This window comes from Muntiacus reevesi, chromosome 8 (assembly GCF_963930625.1).
Source record: "Muntiacus reevesi chromosome 8, mMunRee1.1, whole genome shotgun sequence".
In the NCBI taxonomy this organism is placed as follows: domain Eukaryota; kingdom Metazoa; phylum Chordata; class Mammalia; order Artiodactyla; family Cervidae; genus Muntiacus; species Muntiacus reevesi.
This window is the reverse complement of record NC_089256.1, coordinates 11,808,776-11,832,005: the sequence shown is the minus strand read 5'-3', so window position 1 is coordinate 11,832,005 and position 23,230 is coordinate 11,808,776. Positions and strand designations below refer to the sequence as shown.

At 42.3% G+C, this 23,230-nt stretch overlaps 1 non-coding gene across 1 annotated transcript; it reads left to right on the top strand.

Moving 5' to 3' along the window:
* Positions 1 to 15,366: 15,366 nt before the first annotated feature.
* On the top strand, positions 15,367 to 15,439 carry TRNAG-CCC (transfer RNA glycine (anticodon CCC)). Its single transcript has one exon. It is a non-coding gene; the product is annotated as a tRNA-Gly (tRNA).
* Positions 15,440 to 23,230: the final 7,791 nt, after the last annotated feature.

The following is a 23,230-nucleotide window of genomic DNA, read 5'->3' as shown; positions in this document are numbered from 1 at the left end:
TTAGCCACAAAGTATTTGAAAATTAAGTTATGTACATTTTTAAAGACAATTCTATTGCACACTTAATAGACTACATTATAGTATAAAAATAACTTTCATGTGCACAAGGAAAAGAAAAAAATTCCTGTAACTTGCTCTGTTGCAATATTCAATTTTTTGCAGTGGTCTGGAAATGAACCTGCAACATCTCCTAGGTATGCCTGTATGTCATTGCATGCAAACATTTTAAGTTACTTCAGGTGTGACTAGTTCTTTGCAATCTCACAGACTGTAGCCCATCAGCCTCCTCTTTCCATGGGATTCTCCAGGCAAAAATACTGGAGTGGGTTGCCATGCCCTCCTCTAGGGGCTCTTCAGACCCAGGGCTCGAACCACCATCTCTTATGTCTCGTACACTGGCAGGCAGGTTCTTGAACACTAGCACCACCTGAGAAGCCCCTGTATGTTATTGTTGTTGCTCAGTTGTTCAGTTGTATCCGACTCTTTGCAACCCCAGGAACTGAAGCATGCCAGGCTTCCCTGTCCCTCACTGTCTTTTGGAGTTTACTCGAATCTTATGTCCATTGAGTCAATGATGCCATCCAACTATCCATCCTCTGCCATCCCCCTCTTCTCCTGCCCTCAATCTTTCCCAGCATCAGGGTCTTTTCCAATGAGTCGGCTCTTTGCATCAGGTGGTCAAAGTATGGGAGCTTCAACTTCAGCATCAATCCTTCCAGTGAATATTCAGGGCTGATTTCCTTTAGGATTGACTGGTTTGATCTCCTTGCTGTCCAAGGGACTCTCAAGAGTCCTCTATCACCATATTTCGAAAGCATCAATTCTATGGTGCTCAGTCTTCTTTATGGTCCAATTCTCACATCCATACATGACTACTGGAAAAACTATAGCTTTGACTCTAGAGACTTTTACTGGCAAAGTGATGTCCCTGCTTTTTAATACATTGTCTAGGTTTGTTATAGCTTTTCTTCTAAGGAGCAAAAGTTTTTTAATTTCATGGCTGCAGTCACCATCTGCAGTGATTTTGGAGCCCCCCAAAATATTCTCTCAGTCTCTCACAGGCCTTCCTTTAAGAAGGCCTTCTTATCTCTCTTTGCTCTTCTCTGAAACTCTGCATTCAGATGAATGTATCTTTCCCTTTCTCCGTTGGCTTTTGCTTTTCTTCTTTCCTAAGCTATTTGTAAAGCTTCCTCAGACGACCATTTTGCCTTCTTGCATTTCTTTTTCTTTGGGTGGTTTTGGTCACTGCCTCCTGTACAATGTCATGAACCTCCATCCATAGTTCTTCAGGTACTCTGTCTACCAGATATAATCACTTGAACCTGTTCGTCACCTCCACTGTATAATCATAAGGGATTTGATTTAGGTCATACCTGAACGGCTTAGTGATTTTCCCTACTTTCTTTGATTTAAGCCTAGTATTTGCAATAAGGACTGATGATCTGAGCTTGAATTAGCTCCTGGTTTTGTTTTTCCTGACTTTAGAGCTTCCCCATCTTTGGCTGAAAAGAACATAATCAATCACCTTTTGGTGATGTCCTTTTGTAGAGTCATCTCTTATGTTGTTGAAAGAGGGTGTTTGCTATGACCAGAGTGTTCTTTTGATAAAATTCTGTTAGGCTTTGTCCTGCTTTATTTTGTAGTTCAAGGCCAAACTTGCTGTTATTCCAGGTATCTCATGACTTCCTATATTTACATTCCTGTCCCCTATGATGTAAAGAACATACTTTTTTGGTGTTAGTTCTGAAAGGTGTTGTAGTTCTTCATAGAACTGATCAACTTTAGCTTCTTCAGCATTACTGGTTGGGGCACAGACTTGGATTACTGTAATGTTGAATGCTTTGCCTTGGAAATGACCAGAGATCATTCCATTGTTTTTGAGATTGCACCCAAGTACTGCATTGTGGACTCTTTTGTTGGCTATGAGGGCTACTTCATTCCTTCTAAGGGATTCTTGCCCACAGCAGTAGGTATAATGGTCATCTGAATTAAATTGTCCATTCCTGTACATTTAAGTTCATTGATTCCTAAGATTCTGATGTTCACTCTTGCCATCTCCTGCTTGACCATGTCTAATTTACCTTGATTCATGGACCTAACACTCCAGGTTCCTACGCAGTGTTGTTCTTTACTGCATCAGACTCTACTTTCACTGCCAGACACATCCACAAGTCAGTGTCATTTCCACTTTGGTCCAGCCCCTTCATTCTTTCTGGATGTATTAGTAGTTGCCCTCTGCTCTTCCCCAGCTGAACATTGGATGCCTTATGATCTGGGAGTGATGTCATACTTTTTCACCTTTTCATACTGCCTCCGGTGTTCTTGCAGTAAGAATACTGGAGTGGGTTGGCATTTCCTCCTCCAGGGGACCATGTTTTGTCAGAACTCTTCACTGTGCTCCATCTGCTCCATCAGTTTTGAGAGATTTTGAACTTTTCTAAAATATATATATACTTATATATATTTATCAATATATTAACTATTTAATAATTAATAATTTATTAACACACACACACACACACACACACATATATATATATATATATATTTACCTGTTTTGGTTGTTTCCCTGCAGGTTGGACCCACTATGCTTCTCATGTCACTATTCTGAGAACAGAATTCTTGGCACTTAGTATTCATATGCTTGGGTGACCCTTCTGGCATAGCTCATAGCTTCATTAAATTATGCAAGCCCCTGCACCATGGTGAGGCTGTGATCCATGATGGGAATTGCCATAGTAATCCGTCATAATAAACCACTTTAGCATTCAGTGTTTAGCAGACTCAGTGATGGTTATTGTTATGCATTTAATTTTGTCCATAGGTCTGTGGGTCATCTGGAGTTTGGCTGATCTGGGCTGGGTTCTTGCCAGGTTTGGCTTTAAGCTGCAGGTTGTTTCCAGCTGCAGGTGTTTCAGGCTCTAGCTATAAGTTGGGCTCATGTCTGCTTCATATCTGTTTATTTTGAGGCATGCGCTGAAGAAGTGGTAGCAATTACCCAAGAGATGGTTTCCTCATGATGATGGTAGAAATGCCATAAAGCAAGCCCAACTAGTCAAGTACATTTCAAACCTTTGCTTAATTCATGTCAATTAATAATCCATTGGCCAAAGTAAGCCATATGGTCAAGCCCAACATCAATGAGGTGGAGAAATATATTCCACCTTTAACTGAAATAACTGCAAACTCACAATATAAAGGGGCTATTAATAGGGAAAAGCAAAGAACTGAAAGTAATAATGCAATCTACAATATGGTACCTTCTTTTTTCTTTGAGAAATCTATGTGACCTTCATTGTGGGAACTTTCCTCCAGAGTGGTTTTGTATTTGCCTTTTTCAAGAGTCCCAAAGGAGCAATTTCTATGTCAATTTCTAGGCTCAGTTCCAAGAAAATGTTGACAGTATAAATTCAGATCCCATAGACACATAAGGTTAAGCCCATGCTTTGGAATTTTCATGTCCCTGACTCCCAGCATGTGGATAAAGAAAAATTTTTATCATCTTTTCTATGCCAGTGAGTCATTATTTTCCAGATTTCCTCAGAATGCAGCCATTTACAGATCCTGAATTTATGAGAGGTTCTTAGGTCTAACTCTCTATCGGACATAGCACCAGAGTCTCATCTCAAGTTCCCTTATTGGGTCAAACTCAAGTTTCAAGTTTCATAATATCAACACTTCATTTCTCAACATGTCAAACCCAACATAAATTTACCTGCTAATCCATCTCATTTAAATTTTCTTTTTGGTTTCTTGCATTTAGATGTTTTTCTTTGTTGCAAACTCATCTGCACAATGAAGTGAATGTTTTGTGCACCATTTCCTGGTATTTGTCATGGGAAAGTTTCATCAAATTCAAATTGCTTGATTATAAGGTACACTATTATTTTCTGTACCACCACAGGAATTGGATGATAATAATAACAATGCCAATTAAACTATGAAAAGTGAGAGTGAAAATGTTAGTCGCTTAGTCGTGTCCGACTCTTTGTGACCCCATGGTCTGCAGCACAGCAGGCCTCCCTGTCTATCACAAACTCCTGGAGTTTACCCAAACTCATGTCCATTGAGCCGGTGATGCCATCCAACCATCTCATCCTGTCTTCCCCTTCTCCTCCTGCCTCCAATTCTTCTCAGCATCAGGGTTTTTTCAAATGAGTCAGTTTGTCGAATCAGGTGGCCAAAGTATTGGAGTTTCAGCTTCAGCATCAGTCATTTAAATGATAATTAAGGACAGATTTCATTTAGGATAGATTTGTTGGATCTCCTGCAGTCCAAGGGACTCTCAAGGGTCTTCTCCAAAACCACAGTTCAAAAGCACCAATTCTTCGGTGCTCAGCTTTCTTTGTAGTCCAACTTTCAAATCCATACATAACTACTGGGAAAACCATAGGTTTGACTAGATGGACCTTTGTTGGCAATATAATGTCTCTGCTTTTTACTATGCTGTCTAGGTTGGTCATAACTTTCTTCCAAGGAGCAAGTGTCTTTTAGTTTAATGGCTGCAGTCACCATCAACAGTGATTTTGCAGCTCAAGAAAATAAAGTCCCTCACTGTTTCCACTGTTTCCCCATCTATTTGCCATGAAGTGATGGGACTGGATGCCATAATCTTAGTTTTCTGAATGTTGAGCTTTAAGACAATTTTTTCATTCTCTTCTTTTACTTTCATCAAGAGGCTCTTTAGATCTTCTTCACTTTCTGCCATAAGGGTGGTGTCATCTGCATGTCTGAGGTTATTGATATTTCCCCCAGCAATCTTGATTCCAGTTTGTGCTTCATCCAGTCCAGCATTTCTCATGATGTACTCTGCATATAAGTTAAATAAGCAGGGTGACAATATACAGCCTTGACATACTCCTTTTCCTATTTGGAACCAGTCTGTTGTTCTATGTCCAGTTCTAAATGCTGCTTCCTGACCTGAATACGGACTTCTCAAGAGGCAGGTCAGGTGGTCTGGTATTCCCATCTCCTTCAGAATTTTCCACAGTTTGTTGTGATCCACACAGTCAAAGGCTTTGGTATAGTCAATAAAGCAGAAATAGATGTTTTTCTGGAACTCTCTGGCTTTTTCTATGATCCAGTGGATGTTGGCAATTCAATCTCTGGTTCCTCTGCCTTTTCTAAATCCAGCTTGAACATCTGGAAGTTGTTGGTTCATGTACTATTGAAGCCTGGCAAGAAGAATTTTGAACATTACTTTACTAGTGTGTAAGATGAGTGCAATTGTACACTAGTTTAAGCATTCTTTGGCATTGCCTTTCTTTGGGATTGGAATGAAAACTGACCTTTTCCAGTCCTGTGGCCACTGCTGAGTTTTCCAAATTTGCTGGCATATTGAGTGTAGCACTTTCACAGCATCATCTTTTGGGCTTTGAAATACCTCAACTGGAATTCCATCACATCCACCAGCTTTATTCATAGTGATGCTTCCTAAGGCCCACTTGACTTCACATTCCAGGATGTCTGGCTCCAGGTGAGTGATCACACCATCATGATTATCTGGGTCATGAAGACCTTTTTTGTATAGTTCTTCTGTGTATTCTTGCCACCTTTTCTTAATATTTTCTGCTTCTGTTATGTCCATACCATTTCTGTAGTTTATTGTGCCTGTCTTTGCACGAAATGTTCCCTTGGTATCTCTAATGTTCTTGAAGAGATCTCTAGTCTTTCCAATTCTATTGTTTTCCTCTATTTCTTTGCATTGATCACTGAGGAAGGCTTTCTTATCTCTCCTTGCTATTCTTTGGAACTCTGCATTCAGATGGGTATATCTTTCCTTTTCTGCTTTGTCTTTTGCTTCTCTTCTTTTCACAACTATTTGTAAGGACTCCTCAGACAACCATTTTGCCTTTTTGCATTTCTTCCTCTTGAAAATGGTCTTGATCCCTGCCTCCTCTACAATGTTATGAACCTCCGTCCATAGTTCTTCAGGCGCTCTATCAGATCTAATCCCTTGAATCTATTTGTCACATCCACTGTATAATATAAGGAATTTGATTTAGGTCATACCTGAATGGTCTCGTGGTTTTCCCTACTTTCTTCAATTTAAGTCTGAATTTGGCAATAAGGAGTTCATGGTCTGTGCCAGAGTCAGCTCCCAGTCTTGTTTTTGCTGACTGTATAGAGCTTCTCCATCTTTGGCTGCAAAGAATATAATCAATCTGATTTTGGTATTGACCATCTGGTGATGTCCATGTGTAGAGTCTTCTCTTGTGTTGTTGGAAGAGGGTGTTTGCTATGACCAGTGCATTCTCTTGGCAAAATTCTATTAGTCTTTGGCCTGCTTCATTCTGTACTCCAAGGCCAAATTTGCCTGTTACTCCAGGTTTTTCTTGACTTCCTACTTTTGCATTCCAGTCCCCTGTAATGAAAAGGACATCTTTTCTGGGTGTTAGTTCTAAAAGGTCTTGTAGGTCTTCATAGAACTGTTCAACTTCAGTCTTCAGTATTACTGGCAAAGATTTGGATTACTCTGATATTGAATGGTTTGCCGTGGAAACAAACAGAGATCTTTCTGTCATTTTTGAGATTGCATCCAAGTACTGCATTTCGGACTCTTCATTGACTATGATGATTTTTGTTTAAATTTGGTTTAATGTTTTGCAATGCATGGCTATTAAATATAGGACTTTTTGCAAATATATAAGAAATCTGAAAAAAATTACTCACGATCCCATCAAACAGAAATAATCATTGTTATTTTGGTGACTATCATAAATGCACTGTTTTTAAAAAGAATTTTCTTTCATCAGAACATCGCTGAAATTAATTGATCTGTGTAGAAAGTTGGGGTGCCCCAGCTTTGGAGGTGTGCCAACAGCAGTTGACCTTTCTGCCAAGGTGGGTGAGTTGAACATATGAGCCTTTCTAAACCTATGGGCTTGGGACCCTTGAGGGCCCATGCACTGAATGTGAGGGATCTTCGGATCCACCTATACATGTATGTGTGTGTGTGTGTATATATATATATTTTTTCCCATTCATCAGTTTTATTACTACTTTCAGATGGATAGTGTCTCCTTTCATGCACTTCCCCCCCCCTCCAGCTTTATTGAAGTATAATTGACAAATAAAGTTGTGAGATATTTAAAGTGTATGTCATGATGGTTTGAGACACGGCTATATTGTGAAAAGATTCCTCTCATCAGGTTAATTAACACACTTATCACTTCACATATTTATTTTTATATTTGGTGAGATCCATACATATTTAGGCTTCCCCGATGGTTCAGATGGTAAAGAATCTGCCTGCAATGCGGGAGACCCAGGTTTGATCCCAGGGTTTCGGGAAGATCCTGAGAAGGAAATGGCTACCCACTCCAGTATTCTTGCCTGGAGAACGCCATGGGGTTTTCCTTGCTGGTTACAGTCCATTGGGTCACAAAGAGTTGGACACGACTGAGTGACTAACACACACACACACACATATTTCTATTTGATTTTTCAAAGAATGTTACAGTTGTTACTAGCATTTAAGCTAGTTCTCACTTTGGAAAATTGAGGAAGCTGAAAACCAGAAAATCTTTAAGGGCTCTTCCTCACTGCAGGTTCACGAGAGAAAGGGCTCTTTCTTTCAAGGTGCTCATCAGTCTAAGAGCACTCACATACTGAGCCTTGAAATGAATCAGTGCTCCTTATACTTTAACCCACAAAGAGCTCTTTTGACTAGGCACTACTTTAGTCTGATTTTATAGATGAGGAGCCAAGATTTAGGGACAGGAGATAACTTACTTGCCTGATTCCACTGAGGGAGCAAAGAAAAAAAAACAACACCCCCAAAACTCTGTTTCTCTGCTCCTCCCACAATTGTGCAGATTGCCCCTCTGACTCTGAAAGAAAAAGTGCAAGGGAGGGATGGTGCTGGGGTAGTGCAGGTGAATGCCCTCATTCGTTTGTCCCGAGGTCCTGGGGGTCCTGGAGTCGGTGCAGCTTCGCACTCAGGCGGGCTCTTGGTACCCTGCACAACGCCCGGGCTTTCCCGGAGCAGGACAGGAGCCTCATTCCCAACCCTCTCTTGCCCAGTCTCTCTTGTCCATCTTCCCAGAAACATCCCGATATGAGAGAAACCTCAGGCGGCCTCCAGTCCTCTCCGAGGAGAAGTGTATGCCTGACTCCTCAAAGCAGCAGAGCTCTCCAGGCAGGCGCCCATGTGCTTGGCAGTTCCGAGCTGTGAGTCCACCGCATTTTCCGGCTCGCATCACGGCAGAGAGCGGACGGAACTGGGAATGGTTATCGGCCAAAAGCTGCAGGCGAACGGCTAATCCAGCCCTGGAAGGGGGCGCTGGTAGTTAAGCCCTTTAATGGCCTCAGTCCTATGATAATTAGTCCTGGCCTGGAGCTAGCAAACGGCGAGCCCCTCTAACCTGAAACGGAGCCTCATCCACTGCTTGGCGCTAATCCCTTGCACAATGAAAGCCGAACTAATTCACTGGGTAAACACCCTCTCCAGTTACTTACAAGCTGTCTTATTTCAGCCCCAAACCAAATAGAAAAGCGGCCAGTGACTGGAGAGAAAATCAAATATTTAAGAACTCATTTTGCCTGAAACCCCGCCAGGGATGCTTGCCTATCAAGCTCGGAATCGCCTTATGCTACTTCTTTTACGACAGGCGGCTACTTTGCAATGGAAACAACCGCCACTCCTAAGGGATTTCCCGAGCATCGTTATTTTATTTTATTTTTTTTTTAATGGTCTTTTGCTAGTTGAACCAAATCACAACCTGTGAGCCTGGCTCCAGACACACGGTGGGTGCTTCCTGGCGTGCTCAGTCATGACGGACTCTTTGCGACCCCACGGACTGTAACCCGCCAGGCACCTCTGTCCATGGGATTTTCCAGGCAACATACTGGAGTGCGTTGCCATTTCCTTCTCCAGGGGATCTTCCCAATCCAGGGATGAGCCGGTGTCTCCTGCGTTGGCAGGCATATTCTTTACCACTGAACCACGTGAGAAGACCAGTGGGCGCTTAATAAAGACCAGTTTATCTCAGGATGTGATTCACGAGTCTAGACCAGTGCTGCTCAAGCCCCAGTGTGCATCAGAATCACCAGGAAGATGATTAAAACTCAAATTGCTAAGTTCTATATCCACAATTTGATTCAGTGGATGAAGCCAGATAATTTAAATTTCCAAGAAGTTCCCCGGAGAACCATTAGCCTAGAACAAGGGTCCATAAATTTTGGTGTTAGGGGCCAGATAGTAAATACTTCAGGCTTTGTGGGTCATCAGATGTGTCTTGACTACTCCATCTGCTATTATGGTGCAGAAGCAGCTACAAACAATATTTAAATGAGTGAATGTGCCACTGAAATGGGAATAGCATGTAATTTTCACATGTTGTGAAATATTCTAATTTAGATTTTTTTTGGCAAACATTTAAAAATGTTAATCCATCCTTAGCTTGCAGGCTATGCAAAAAACAGGTGGCAGGCCAGATTTGGCTCTTGGAACATTGAGTCTTAGAATGATTATGGTTACTATCTAGTAAGTGATCACAGCAGAGACAATGGCTCAGAGCCTGAAAACAGAAGAAATGTTGCTGTGGATTAAATTGTGACCCTTCTTTCACCCCCTCCCTGTCCCCACCCGGTTCACATACTGAAGCCCTAAATGTGACTGTGTTTGGAGATAGGGCTTTTTTTTTTAAAGGAGATAATTAAGGAGGCATGCCGTTATAAGGGTGGAGTCCTACTTTGATGGGATTGGTGGCTTTTTATGATGAAGAAGAGGCTGAGGAAAGAACATACAGGCACACAGTGAGAAAACAGCCATCTGCAAGCCAGGAAAAAGGGTCTCACCAGAACCAATTATGTCAGCTTGATATCAGACTTTCAGAAAATAACTTTCTATTATTTAGGCCACCCATTCTGTGGTATTTTATCAGGGTGGTCTGGGCTAAAATAGATGGAAATAATTTTATTTTTGGAAAAAGATCTTCTATCCTTGTAAATTTGATTTCTTATTCACTTATAAACTTCACAAGCATTCAAGAGCTGTATCCTTTATGTTGGGTGTTGTTCTAGGCACTGGATACATAGAGTGGAAGAAAAACCAAATCTGCTCCCACTTCCTGATTTCTAGCAGTGAAACAGTGGGTGCTAGCTCTGCACAGAGCTCAAAGACTCTGATTTGCACATTTTCAGGCCAGGCAATAGTTTTTCCTGAGGACATAGTTTCCTGAATTAATCTGCTAACTACATTTATAAAATGTGTACAACTTTATTCTAAGCCCAGAGGTGGGAGATTAAGAAAAACAGAGATTTGTTCCTGGGCATGAATACTAGTAATTGTATTTTCTCAGTGCCAAGTACCTTGCCTTTAAGAAACAGGAACAGCAACATCCTAAACTTTCAGTAGAGGGTGACATTATTATAAGAAAGAAGATTTTTCATTCAGGAGGTGAAGATGAAAGCTATATCTCACTTTTTAGAGTAGGATGTAAGAATTGTTCTTCTTTGAAAGTGAAAAGATTCAAAATATCTATATTCCTGTGCTTGAGGCAAGCAGAGACTTCTTAAATGCCAGCCATGTTTATTCTGTGTTAATCTGGAAAATCATAAGAGCAGCATTGGAACCTTAATAAGATGTTTATCTTTCACAAATTTAGTGAAAGGGAAAGAAGTGTTTGGTAACCACCATCAGCACACAAGAGTCATTGTCTGTCAAGAATAAGCAGGTTGCGCAAAAAGAATCAATTCTTTCCAAAGGTGTTTTCCATGGTGGCTTTTGCAGATCTTGGGGATTAAACTGCAATTGTTAAGCTTCTTATGCACCTGTCCTTGATCTGATTTGGGGTTCCTTGAGAGTAGGGACAAGATATATCACCTCCTGGACACAGATGCAGTCTCCTGTGGAGAGTCACACATCAATCAACATTTACTAAGCTCCACTGCTGCCAGATTCTTGTCTTCATCCTAGATATAGATTGCCTAGAGGCCAATGAGACAGACCTCTGCCTGCCAGTGGTTTATAGTCTAATGCGTGAAAGAGGCAGGCAGACAGACATGGATGGCTGTAATTGGTACAGCATCCACTTGGAATTGACACATATTCATCACAGAATACAGAGAATCACTGAACATACATAAGTGTTTAAGTTAGGCCCAACTTAGCATAAATTCCAGCTACATTCTAGCTTTTTGAGCTGGCATAAATTATTCAAGTTCTCTGAGCCTCAGTTCCCTCATTTGTCAACTGGAGGAACACAGTCCAAAGTCACAGGATCCTTAAAAGAATTAGATGATAAACTCTAACCAGTGTGTCTAGCATGTTACCTGGAACTTTTTGGGAACCCAGTAAATGTTTGTTCTGTCTTTTCAAATAAGCACCAATGCTATTTTCATAAATTGCTTATTTTACCTGAGCTCTGTGTGATTGCCCTCGAATGTTCAGAAATGTAAGTTTACTATGGGCTATGGATGGGGGAGTTGGGGTATCTCTTGTAGTTCTCCCCCAAAGTTGGTATTTTGCTCAGTCTTTGCTTGACTTTTCAGAGAGCTGTGCTTCAGGATGTGGACCTACATGAATCCAGAGAGGAGATAAATCAGGAGGTGGCAGGACTCCCTGTCAAAAGAAACTGGATCTGGGAATAAAAGAGTCAGGAGATGTGCAGTGACCTTCACTGCTCAGTCCTCTGACACCAGTAGGGCAACTGATGAGTGTGACAGCCCTGGGTCCACTGGACAGGAGTGAAGGGGTGGGAGAAGGAAGCAGCTCTACCAGGAGAGTTAAAGATTGCACTGCCACGCAGTGAGAGTAGGGGCTGAAATGCCACAAGGTGACTACAGATATCATCACAGGTGTATCAAGGCCATTAACAACAGTAGGGACCAGACAGAGGACAGTGGACAGACCGATAGCTTACAGCTGCCTCCAGCCAGCCCCACCATGCCACCAGTGATTCCTTTTGAGGGCCTGTGGCTCTTGCCAATGCATCATGACCTTTTCCACACCCACTTGATGCTTGGACATCCCCTGCCACCTCCATTTGTTCTGGGCCCCTAAACTTTACTTTCCAGTTTGCCTGCTGCTTTTTTTTCTTAGACTGCCTTCACTTTACAGTTTGACTTTTCTGATTTGAGTTGCCTGTTTAGAAATTCTACTGTTTAAAATGCGAAAGTGAAAGTAAAGTGTTAATCGCTCAGCCCTGTCCAATTCTTTGGGACCCCATGGACCATAGCCTGCCAGGCTCCTCTGTCCATGGAATTTTCCAGGCAAGAATTCTGAAGTGGGTTGCCATTCCCTTCTCCAGGGGATTTTCCCAACCCAAATGAGGGATCACACTTGGCTCTCCTACACTGGAGGCAGATTCTTTACCATCTGAGCCACTCTGTTTAAGCTTCCTAAATCCATGAGGCTGGAGTCTTGAGCCCTGGGACTTGGATTATCTGGTTTTAGCTGTGGGCCTGGAGTCAATGGTCATCTGACAGACTATGACTGAGGTGAAATTGAAAATTAAAACACAGCACAGAATCCATCCTTGGGAAGGGGCTAAGATAGAGGAAGGGGGCAGGCAGTGGGCATTCTTATGTAACCCTCAACCCTGGAGGGAAGAGCTGTGATAGGCACCAAGCTTGTGGGCACAACCTTAGCCCCATGTTCTCTGACTAGTAAACTTCCAGAATGGATTAAAACAGGAAAGAATCACCATTCCACTCCTGGTCCTTCTACTAAGCTATGGGACCCTGCTTGCTTGGTGCTGGTTCTGGGATTGTGATGCTATGTGTAAAGCTGGGCCCCAGACTGAGCTAATGCTGTCGATGGAGTCAGTCCTCTTTTGGCATTTACACCACTTTGGCCTCTGAGGGTAGGCATTCTGAGGGCTCTCATGATTGAGTGGCAACTGTGGAGATGCTCTTCATTCACCAGGATCATAGAGTTCCAGTCTCAGGACCTACTGTTTAAAACTTCTCCATTCCAATGGATGAAACACACTGAACGTCTGTTGAAGAAATATCCTACCAGGCTACAAGGAGCTGCCATCTGGTCACATGTTTTTACCTTCATGTCACAACTCTCAAGTTGTTTGGGGGCCACTTTCCTTAGAAAGGCAGTTGAAGGAGGTGGTGGAGCATTCCTAAATTGTTGAATTTCTGCATTTACAATTATGAATTAGATTACATCATTCTTAAGTCAGAGGGGCAGGAAAAAGTGTAGAGGTCAACACTGCTGAATACTTATTGGATGCCTTTGGGGTAGAAAGAGAACCCTTGGACCACATCAGGTAGATCCTGGAGGTAAACTAGGGAAACCTTGAAAACTGGTCACCAATGGACATAGGACTGTCACTTTTGCCTTTGGAATCGGTAGTTCTCCTGATACAATGGCTCAGACGAGCAGGCGATGACAGTTCTAAATCATGGCTGTGGCTGATCAGGGCTTCCCTGGTGGTCTACTGGTTAAAAATCCATCTTGCAATACAGGGGACACCAGTTCAATCCCTGCTCTAGGAAGATCCCACGTGCTGTGAGGCAACTAAACCTGTGAGTCACAACTATTAAGCCTGCCCTCTAAAGCCCAAGAGACACAACTACTGAGCCCACAGCTGCAACTACTAAAGCCTTAGAGCCTGTGCTCCACAACAAGAGAAGCCACTGCAATGAGAAGCCTGTACACCACAACCCCATTTGCTGCAACAAGAGGAAGCCCATGTGCAGCAATGAAGACCCAGCACAGCCAATAAATAAATAAATATTTAGAAATATGTATATTAAATAAATAAATTGTGGCTACCTTGGTGAGCTTTTCCATGTGTCCCAAGATTCCACTGGAGCCCAAGAGAGGGAGTTCAGTGTCAAGGGGAGAGCGTAGGAGTTGGTGAACAAACTGCCTCTGCACATACGTGCAGTTTGGTTCTTAACTTCTGCTAAAGCCTAGTTTTGGATGCATGACTCATGACCTCCTAGAGTCTCAGTTACCTCCTCTGTGAGGGAGATGGAGCTAATAAGACTGACCTATGTTTTAAGATTTTGCAGAGGATTGGGTAAGATAATGGATGGAAAGAGTCTTGTAAAGTACTATGCACATGCAAGGTATTATATTTAAGTAAGAGCTTAATAACTACTTTTACATGAAGATAATAATGCTATTTGATACTTAAGTTTTCTTCGCATTTTCCAGATTTCTGTGTTAGACAAGTTAATCCTCAATTCTATGTTATCTACTTTGTCAGCCAAAAGAGAGAATCTTGGTCTCCTCAGGAAATTTAGTGAACAATGAAACAGATATAAAGGCACAATTTGGATATTTCAAGTTCAAAGACTTGTCTAAAGTATTAACTTCTTATAGAGAACTTAAGTCAGGTGTAATCACACAAAATCTCAGATGTGGTGGAGACTTTTTTTTCAGTTTATAATTTAGGGATGGTGGACTTGGGGAAAAGATAACTTCTATTATTATTCATAGATATGCAAAGTCATATGATTATATATACTGCTGGTCCTCTGAGCAATTTCTGAGCAACTTCAACTTCTGAGGGCATTAAACATTCTCACCTAATATTCTTCTGAATAGGTACCAGAGGTCTATCAGATCAGAACAGACCTCTTCCTAGGAGCCCAATAGCCTCTTTCCTGATGAGAATGATCCAGAACACTCCAAGTGTTGGAGGAACTGTAGACAACTCTTGATTGCAGTTCAAAAACACTCTTTTATCCTCTTAGGAATCAAGACACAGAGTACCATCACCCTAGTGCTGAAGCTCCTGGAGGTCGACGTGTACCACCCCTGGAAGAGTGAAAAGAACCGTGAGCTTGACAACCATAGCTTCTCTTGAGAGCTGGCCTGCTGCTTTAAAGTTCGGTGACTTGTGATAGAGCTCTTAACTCCTCTGGGAATCTTTGCAAACCCTCTGTAAAGTGATAATGAAAACTGTTCCACTTTGTTCACAAGGGTTTTGTGGGCAGAGCTTTTAAAATTATAATGTACAAAGAAATTGTTGGCACCAATTCCAACTCGCTAGGGACCCCACTTTTCTCTCTCTGGGACCAGTGTCTGTAATATTATTATGATTATATTATTATTTTCACATTACTATGATGATTTCTAAGCACTAGGAAGTCTCTGACACCAAAGAAAATCGAAGGAAATTATTTCAACTTCACTGTTTTACAGGGTAATTGGGATGATTACAATGAGATACCAGCAATGAACAGTTGTCAAGTGTAGGGCCATGTGCACACCAGAGTTCAGAGGTAAGGGCCCTAATTAACAGGACTGTCCAGGCATTTGGTGATACCAGGATATGCATGGCTGACCTCTAAGTGGCTTCAGCCAAGAATGGCCCAGATCAGCAGCTACTGTCCTTTGATCCCCCCCAACCTTCAGAGCCTGCTTTTCCATTGGAAGTGACTCACCAGGGATTTTCCCTGGTGGTCCAGTGGCTAAGATTCTGCACTCCCAATGCAGGGAGCCCAGGTTCAATTCCTGGTCAGGGAATTAGATCCCACTTGTTGCAACTGGAGTTTGCATGCTGCAACTAAAGATCTCATGGCAATAAGGACTGATGATCTCATGTGTCACAATTAAGACCTGGAGCAGCCAAAAATTGATTAGTTAATTAATTAATTTTTTTAAAAAGTGACTACCAGGCTGGGATGGGCCAGGTCCTAGGGACGTCTTAGAAGACATATCACAATGGAGCAGACAGGTAGAAAAGAGTCCCTCAGTCAGTAATATAAAAGAATCTGACCAGAGTGTGGCTTTAGAGGGACTTAAAGGCACGCAGCAATGGCTCCCCAGGCCAGGGGCAGACCTCTCGAGTTTCACACAAGCCAGCGGGAAGGCATGGTATTTAGAGTCTGGGGACAGTCAGTGAGGAGGATCACAGACACTTCTGTTCTGATGAACAGGAGAGCCCAGAGAGCCTCCGCCTCAGGGGCTGGTTCTGACCAGGTGGAGGCATGGGGCAGACACTGGGGAGGAAGCTCAGACAGAGACCAGAAGAAGACCCAGGCACGGCGGGATGAGATGGGGGCTCTTGGGTGAAGTGAGGGTTCTGACACAGAAAGTAGAGTTAGCAATACAGTTCTGGAAACCGCATTTTAGTCTAGAATGTAAATAGCAGCAAATCCCACAGATGAGATGCGGGAGACCGCTGAAGCCTGATAGGTACAGAGCTAAGACAGGCCGGGCCCTTAAGTGAAACAGCTGAAAGAGAATTGGGAGTATAATGTGGCCAGGGAGGGGCTCTCAAGCCTCATTGTTTTAGAAGAAATGGTCAAACTGCATGAGCGTGGGCCGGTGTAGCAGGGCAGGTCCTGTGATGACCAGATGGTCAGTGCCAGGGAGACTATACACAGTGAGGCTGGACAGGTTTAGTTAGATTAGATGCACATGTAACACAGGCGCGAGAAAGAGGCCTCACTGGGTGTGATTGGCGCCAAGAAGAACTCAAGGGTCTACTGTTTTTTTCTATCATGGAGCTCTGACCTTACCCTTAGAGGACCTTCCACCAGCAACCTTAGGCCTGGGGTAGCCAAGATGTTTTGCATCTCCTGGAAGAGATGGTCTTCCTCATCCAGTAAGGAGCCTTTAGTTTCTAGATCTCCTGTTCTATACTTGTTCATCAGGGCCAGGATCTCTGTGTTATGGCCAGTGGTTAGTTATTCCTAATATCCACTCTTCCCATCTAACTTACTAGAAAATTGGTTTTGTTGGGGCTAATGGTATGCCCTACTTGAAAACAAAATGAAACACACTTCCTAACTCCTTAATGGATAGGAGTGGCCATGTGATGTTCTGGTAAATGAGGTGTCTTCTTGCTGGGACAAGATTCACTGAGCAATGAAAGCTGAGTTGTGTGCTTCTAGGGAAGTGACTTAAAAAAAGAGTGCTGACTGGCTACGCAGGTTACTTTTTATATGCCCTTTTTACCCCTTTACTTTTTCTTTCCCTCTTCTCCTGCTCTTTCTTCCTTCTTCTTGCTTCCTGCCTGGAACTCTGATGTGATTGCCAGAGCCACAGTAATCATTTTGAGACCATGAGGCAAACCTGAAGCCAGAAACCATGCTCTAAGGTTTGCAAAGCATCAGCAACAATAGTCCTACATGTCAACCTCCAGATTTCACATGGAAGACTAAATCCTTATCTTATTAATGTCACTATAGTTGGGCATCTGTACTTTGCAGCTTAATCTTGTCCTGAGATTCATATCTTCTAGCTGGACCATTTGGGATAGGGGTGAGAGGTTGGATGGCGGGAGGAAGCGTCTCCTTCACTTTAGAAGATCTGTTGTATTTGATTCCCATGGACGGATGACATGGTTTTCAGTAAGGACTTCCTTGACTCAGTTGTCCTTTCCAGTTGGGGACTGGGAAGAGGTGGGCATTTGGGAGGAAACAGTGTCTGGAGGACCAGATAATTAACATAGAACAAGCAGAAGCAGAAACTGCCCTGGCAGCTTCATCTAAAACTCGCCACCTACCTGCTGCCTATCCCTTGGTCTGCCCAGAGAACTCTGCTAATCGAAGATTCCATCAAACCTGATCGACTTTCACATTTGGAAAGAATTCTGACAAGATCTTTTTCTCCAAGATTCCAAAGTCTATGTTCTATAGTCTGTTGATATTACTTATGTATTGGAGGAGAAAATTGGCTGATTTGTTTAAATTAAGAACGCCTGGCCTGGAGAGTACTTGATATTTCCCCATCACATCCTGAGCTCCAGGTCTTCCCAACTTTTGAACATTTAGTTCTCAGGACCCCAGTCTAGACCTCCTAGTTCTCTAGCAGGAAAAGTCCTGCTTTGTTGGGTTGAGGAATGAGGGGAGGAAACAGAACAGAGATGCTAAAAGTTCAAAGCCTTCCTTAAATTTTCTGCAAGGCTTAGGTGACATGATTATATGTAGACACATTTTGAAGAACATCATTCGTCCTCCTCTTTTACACCTGAATTAACACCTGATTATGATAATCATAATGTATAATAATGTATATTTGCTATAAATTATGTTTTCTGTGCAGGCTTTTACATATCACCTTTAAGCAGCCACAGAACCCCTTCTGGTCCTCTCGTGTCTTTGAATTTTCTTCCTCCCCTTCCCCAGCTTGATCTCCTGGGCCCGGGTGTCTGCCGAAGGCCCATTAAAGAAATCATTTCCCACCCTGCCCCCAATAGCACCACACACCTGGTAATAAATAATATGATCATTGCCTAACAGACACGCAGAAGAGTCCTGTGATAAATAAAAAGACTTCTCATCTCTCCACAGGCCCAGCAGCGGGGCTAGCAGAGGAGAGTTCGCTATTAAAGAACTCACATAGCCACAGGCAAATTCTCTCACCGCATCTCCTTGTGGAGACCTTTTCTTAAAAGCTGAGATTGCTCTGATGGTTCAAGGTGCTATTGAGCTCTAACCGAGGACAATTACAAGACTCCAGTCGGCAGCATCTGAGGCGATGCTTGTGTCTGATAAGGTTGCTGGAGAAGAATGTGGAGGAGCGAAACCGATAATAGGTTGCTGAAAGGATGGGCCGAGGCCTCTTAGCCCAGAGCCTCAAGACAGAAGCAGTGACTGCTGCTGCAAGGCTTTCCCCCACCCCGCCCCCAAATTCTTTTCCATTTTTATTGCATTAAAGAAACCACTCTCTAAACATGCACTTCAGAAATGATTTTTTTCCTAGCTCCAAGCTAGTTATACTCCTCACCAACTGATTTTATATCATGAGAGGTTTTCAGAATAATTCTGCTTTTCTCATTCAGGGTTTTTTTCCTTTCCTTTTCAGTATTGAGAAAAACCAGAGAAGGAACAATTGTATTTGTCCCTTTCCTTTCTTCAGTTATACGGTGTTTCCATGTAATTTTCTACCTTGCCTTATTCTTGGCTTTAAAAATCTTTTACAAAATCCTCAAACAAAAAACTTGCAGCCATTCTTTTATGATATTTTTTTCTTATTCTCTTTTCATTTTCCTGCGTGTGGTCTGTTGTCTTTGAGATCTCTCTCAATCAACTTCTCTCTCTCTCTCTTTCTCTCACTCTTTATCTTTCAGCTAGAATTTGGTGAAAGCAAATTCTAGGGTTCACTACATTTAGAAATTCAGGCCATTACAGCAAACACAGTTTAAAAAGACAGAAGATGTGGATTCAGTCCAAAGGCAGGTTGTCTTAAAGCGACCTGGAAACAAGAGGGAGCAGAGATAGGGGAGGGATTTTTTTTTTTTAGTTTTCTTTCCTCAGTGGGGCCAGAAGCATATATTTCCTGCCTGGTCAAGGTAAAACAGATAAGAATAGATGCCAGGAATAGGTTGGGGGTGGGGCAACACAGCTGTAACTTCCGCATTGTTTTTCTGTCTCACTTTTGTACTCTATGAGAAGGAGTATAGGTAAGGCCTAAGAGTTCTCTGACTGTGAGACCCAGTTCCTTCCACATGTGTGTGGTAGGGGGTGGGAAAGGCAGAAGGAGGGAGATATTAGTCAATCCAGGATGTTTTTCAGTCCTGTTCTTCTCTCATCATTTAAAGCCATATCTACAGGTGAATCAAGCTAATAAGCATATTTTAGTCAGACTCAGAAGAGGCACAAGGACTGGTTGCTGGTCTCCAGGATTGTAACCTTGGGCCCAAATTAACACAGATGAATCAATTATGGATTAAAAACACACAAAAATGTAATAGTCAGGTTCTGGTCCATGTAGTGAGATATACCAAGTGCTAGTGGAACCAACAGTACTAGGAAAATATACCAAGTGCTAGTGGAACCAACAGTACTAGGAACCAACAGTACTTGAGTAAGCTTTGTCTAGACCTTGCAGGATGAAAAGATCTCTTCTTGACCATGGGCTTCCAGAGAGATACCATTGACCTCCAGGCCTCCCTTAAGGACTGTCTAAATGGTTACATAATGCTCACAACCTGCAACTTAGGAAGGTGAACATACATGCTTTCATGAGGCTACTTTCAATACTATTTTGAATCTCCATGAATACTTGCCCAGAACAGAGGGTACTGGATCTGACATCACTTCAGTGTTGATGGTTTCTAAATCCTCCCCACTGCATCCCACTAGCAGTGAAATAATATCAGACTTATTCCACACAACCAAGGCTCCAACGTGGGTGATGAGGAATCACTAGAAATCAACAGAGACTAGATTCAGTCCTCACTACTTGTAAGTCACCAGCATCAACTTGGGCGAATCCTTCCTCATCCCTGAGCTTCTATTTCCTAACCCTTGCTAGTAATCTGATTACACGAGTCCTAATGCCCTCTTGGGCTGCAGCCCTCAAGACACTGATAGCCATGTCTGGGAAGTCAGCCACACTTCCTTGTCCTGCGACAACCTGTGGTGTTGAGGAGTTGGCAAGTGCAAATACTGCCTCCTGAGTTGCACATAGATCCTCATTTCTGGGGTGGCCAGTAGGCAATGACCAAGGAGGCATCTAGAATTGGAGATTTCTAGTCATAGAAAAGACCCCCAGGATTCCAAGAGAGAGCCTTAAACATTATTACGGTGAGAGCTGCCCTGGCCTCACTTGAAAGGGAAATATGGGACAAGAGCCCTAGAATAAAATTCCTACATTTTAAATTCAGGAATTTGGGGCAACAAGAAAGAAATGTGAAGTGACTCCACCAAAAAAAACACAAAAAACTATAGCTTTAATTCATTTTACAACAATTGGTCCTTTAAGTGGTGGACCTGGGAAGTGGACCAGCTACATAATTTGTGGGGCCCAGTGAAAAATGAAGATATGGAGTCCCTTGTTCAGAAATGATTCAGCTTCTCAACTGAAAAGAGCAGAGCATTAAACCAAGCATGGGTCCCCTTGTAAGGGCGGAGCCTGTCCCACCACATGGGTTACATCCCTATGAAGTTCGCCCTGCTGGGTACCCTCACAGAGGAGGTAAGGAAGGTGACTACTGGGCCAGCAGAATGAGGGCGGTCCAGAGAGGTCATGCTGCTTACTTTGTGCAATGAACTCAGCCTAGCATCCAACTGACTGGATTCCACACAGATGGTGTGTATAATCTTAAAATTTTCTGTGCTGTTTAGGGGATTATAATTAAAAGCATTCTCTAGTATTATTGTCCATTGCCTGACTAATCCCATGATTTATTTTTTGTCGTTTTTTGCTCAGAAGACAGATACCAAATATATAAAAATGTGCATATACTTTGGTCGTTTTTTGCTCAGAAGACAGACACCAAATATATAAAAATGTGCATATACTTTGGTCCTTTTATTTCAGTACAAAAATTATGTATTGGATTAATGTTCTAGGTTGTATTGGAAGATGCAAATGGTGATAAGGACAATGCCCTGGGCTTCAAGGAGTAATGATGCTCAACCACTGGACAAAGCAAGCCCAGAAGTCCCTCTCCATTCAGATACTTTGTCAGTCATCAGATGGTGCAATTTTGTAAACCTGAACACAACAAATGGACTTCCTTTTAACAATAGTCTGTGGATCAGACCTGTGACATTTTCAGGCTTAGCATTCAGGAGTTTGGTAATTTGACAGAGATTCAAAGATTACTAAATCATTTTAGTTAAAACCCTTTGCTGAAACACAATGTTTTTTCTGGTCACACCATGCAACATTCGAGATCTTAGTTGCCCAATCAGGGATCCAAGCCCATGCCCACTGCATTAGACATGCAGTCTTAACCACTGGACCACCAGGGAAGTCCCTGAAGCACACATTTGATTCAGGTCTACAGGCTGGAGTTGATGAGCCCACCACTCTATCACATCTGCCTTTTGCTGTGGCTTTGGCTCACTTCATTTATCCTTACCTACACAGTTCATGGGACTAATTCTGTGGTGCAGCAGTATTTACAAGGTAAGGGAATAATGAGGGACGGAGAATTTACTCCTCTAAAATACTAATGGATGAATGTGAGTCAAGCTTTTTACTTATTCAGACTGCTAATCTCCTAATTAGTCTGACAGAGCTTTTGCTGAACTTCTTCTATATCTGTGTATCTGTGTCCTGGTTCCCTATCTCTTTCATTGGTTTCATATTTCCTACTGTTGCTCAAATTTCAAATTAGTCCTGTATCTCTGGCCTTTCCCACACTGGTGAGAGGTACTTAGTTTCATATGCACCAAAGGAATCATCAGATTTCATATGCACACAGATCAGCATGTTTAAAGTAAAAGAATGTGTTAGCATAGTTTGTGTTTGGGTGGAAGGATTTGTGAAGAATATTTTTCTTGTAAGTCAGTTAAATGGTTGGGATCTCAAGTAGTTAATATACTAACGTTAAAAGATACAATTTATAAATCCCATAACATTTCTAGATTTTTGAAAAAGATTTGTGAATTGATGTTTATCAAGAACTTATTTTTAAAGAGCTATGCATCTTTGGTGCTAGGAAACCTCAGGAATTATATAGTGATGATCTCAGAAAGCCCCATCTCCATGCATTAAATAGACTCTGAGACTCCTGTTTTGTTCCTCCAGTATCTTCAGAAAAGCTTTCAACATGAAAGCCAATGTCAGGACTGGATAGTGATGGTGTTGCTGTTGTTCAGCAGCTAAGTTGTCTCCGACTCTTTGTGATCTTATGGAATGCAGCATTCCAGGCTCCCCCGTCCTTCACTATCTCCCACAGTTTGCTCAAATTCATGTCCATTGAGTCAGTGATACTACCTAACCATCTTATCCTCTGCTGCCGCTTCTTCTTTTGCCTTCAATCTTTTCCAGCATCAGGATCTTTTCCAATGAGTTGGCTCTTTACATCAGGTGGTTAAAGTATTGGAAGTTCATCTTCAGAACCAGTCCTTCCAATCAATATTTAGTGTTGATTTCCTTTCAGTCCAAGGGACTCTCAAGAGTCTTCTCTAGCACCTGTGGCTGATGGTCCTCAAGAAATAGGGACTTCAGTCCTACAAACCCAAGAATTGAACTCTGCCACCAATCAGAATGAACTTGCTAGTAGATTTGCCCCTAGAGCCATCAGCAATGAAAGTACGCTGCTGATCACTGTGATTTAAATCTTGTGAAACCTTGAGAACAGAAATGAGTTAAGTCCTACCTAGATTTCTGAACCAGAAATCCAGAACTGTAAGATATAAATAGATTTTGTCTCAAGTCACTAAGTTAGTGGTATTTATTACATAGACATAGGACACTCATATAGCCTGGCTACTTTCTTTGACGGAGAAAGGAAAAATTCATAAGGAAAGAATACACATTAATATCTCACTGAAGCACCTGCCACAGCTGCATTGGTACTTATTCTCCTACAGGGAAGAGAGATTGCTTAAACTATCTTCAGGCTTCCCA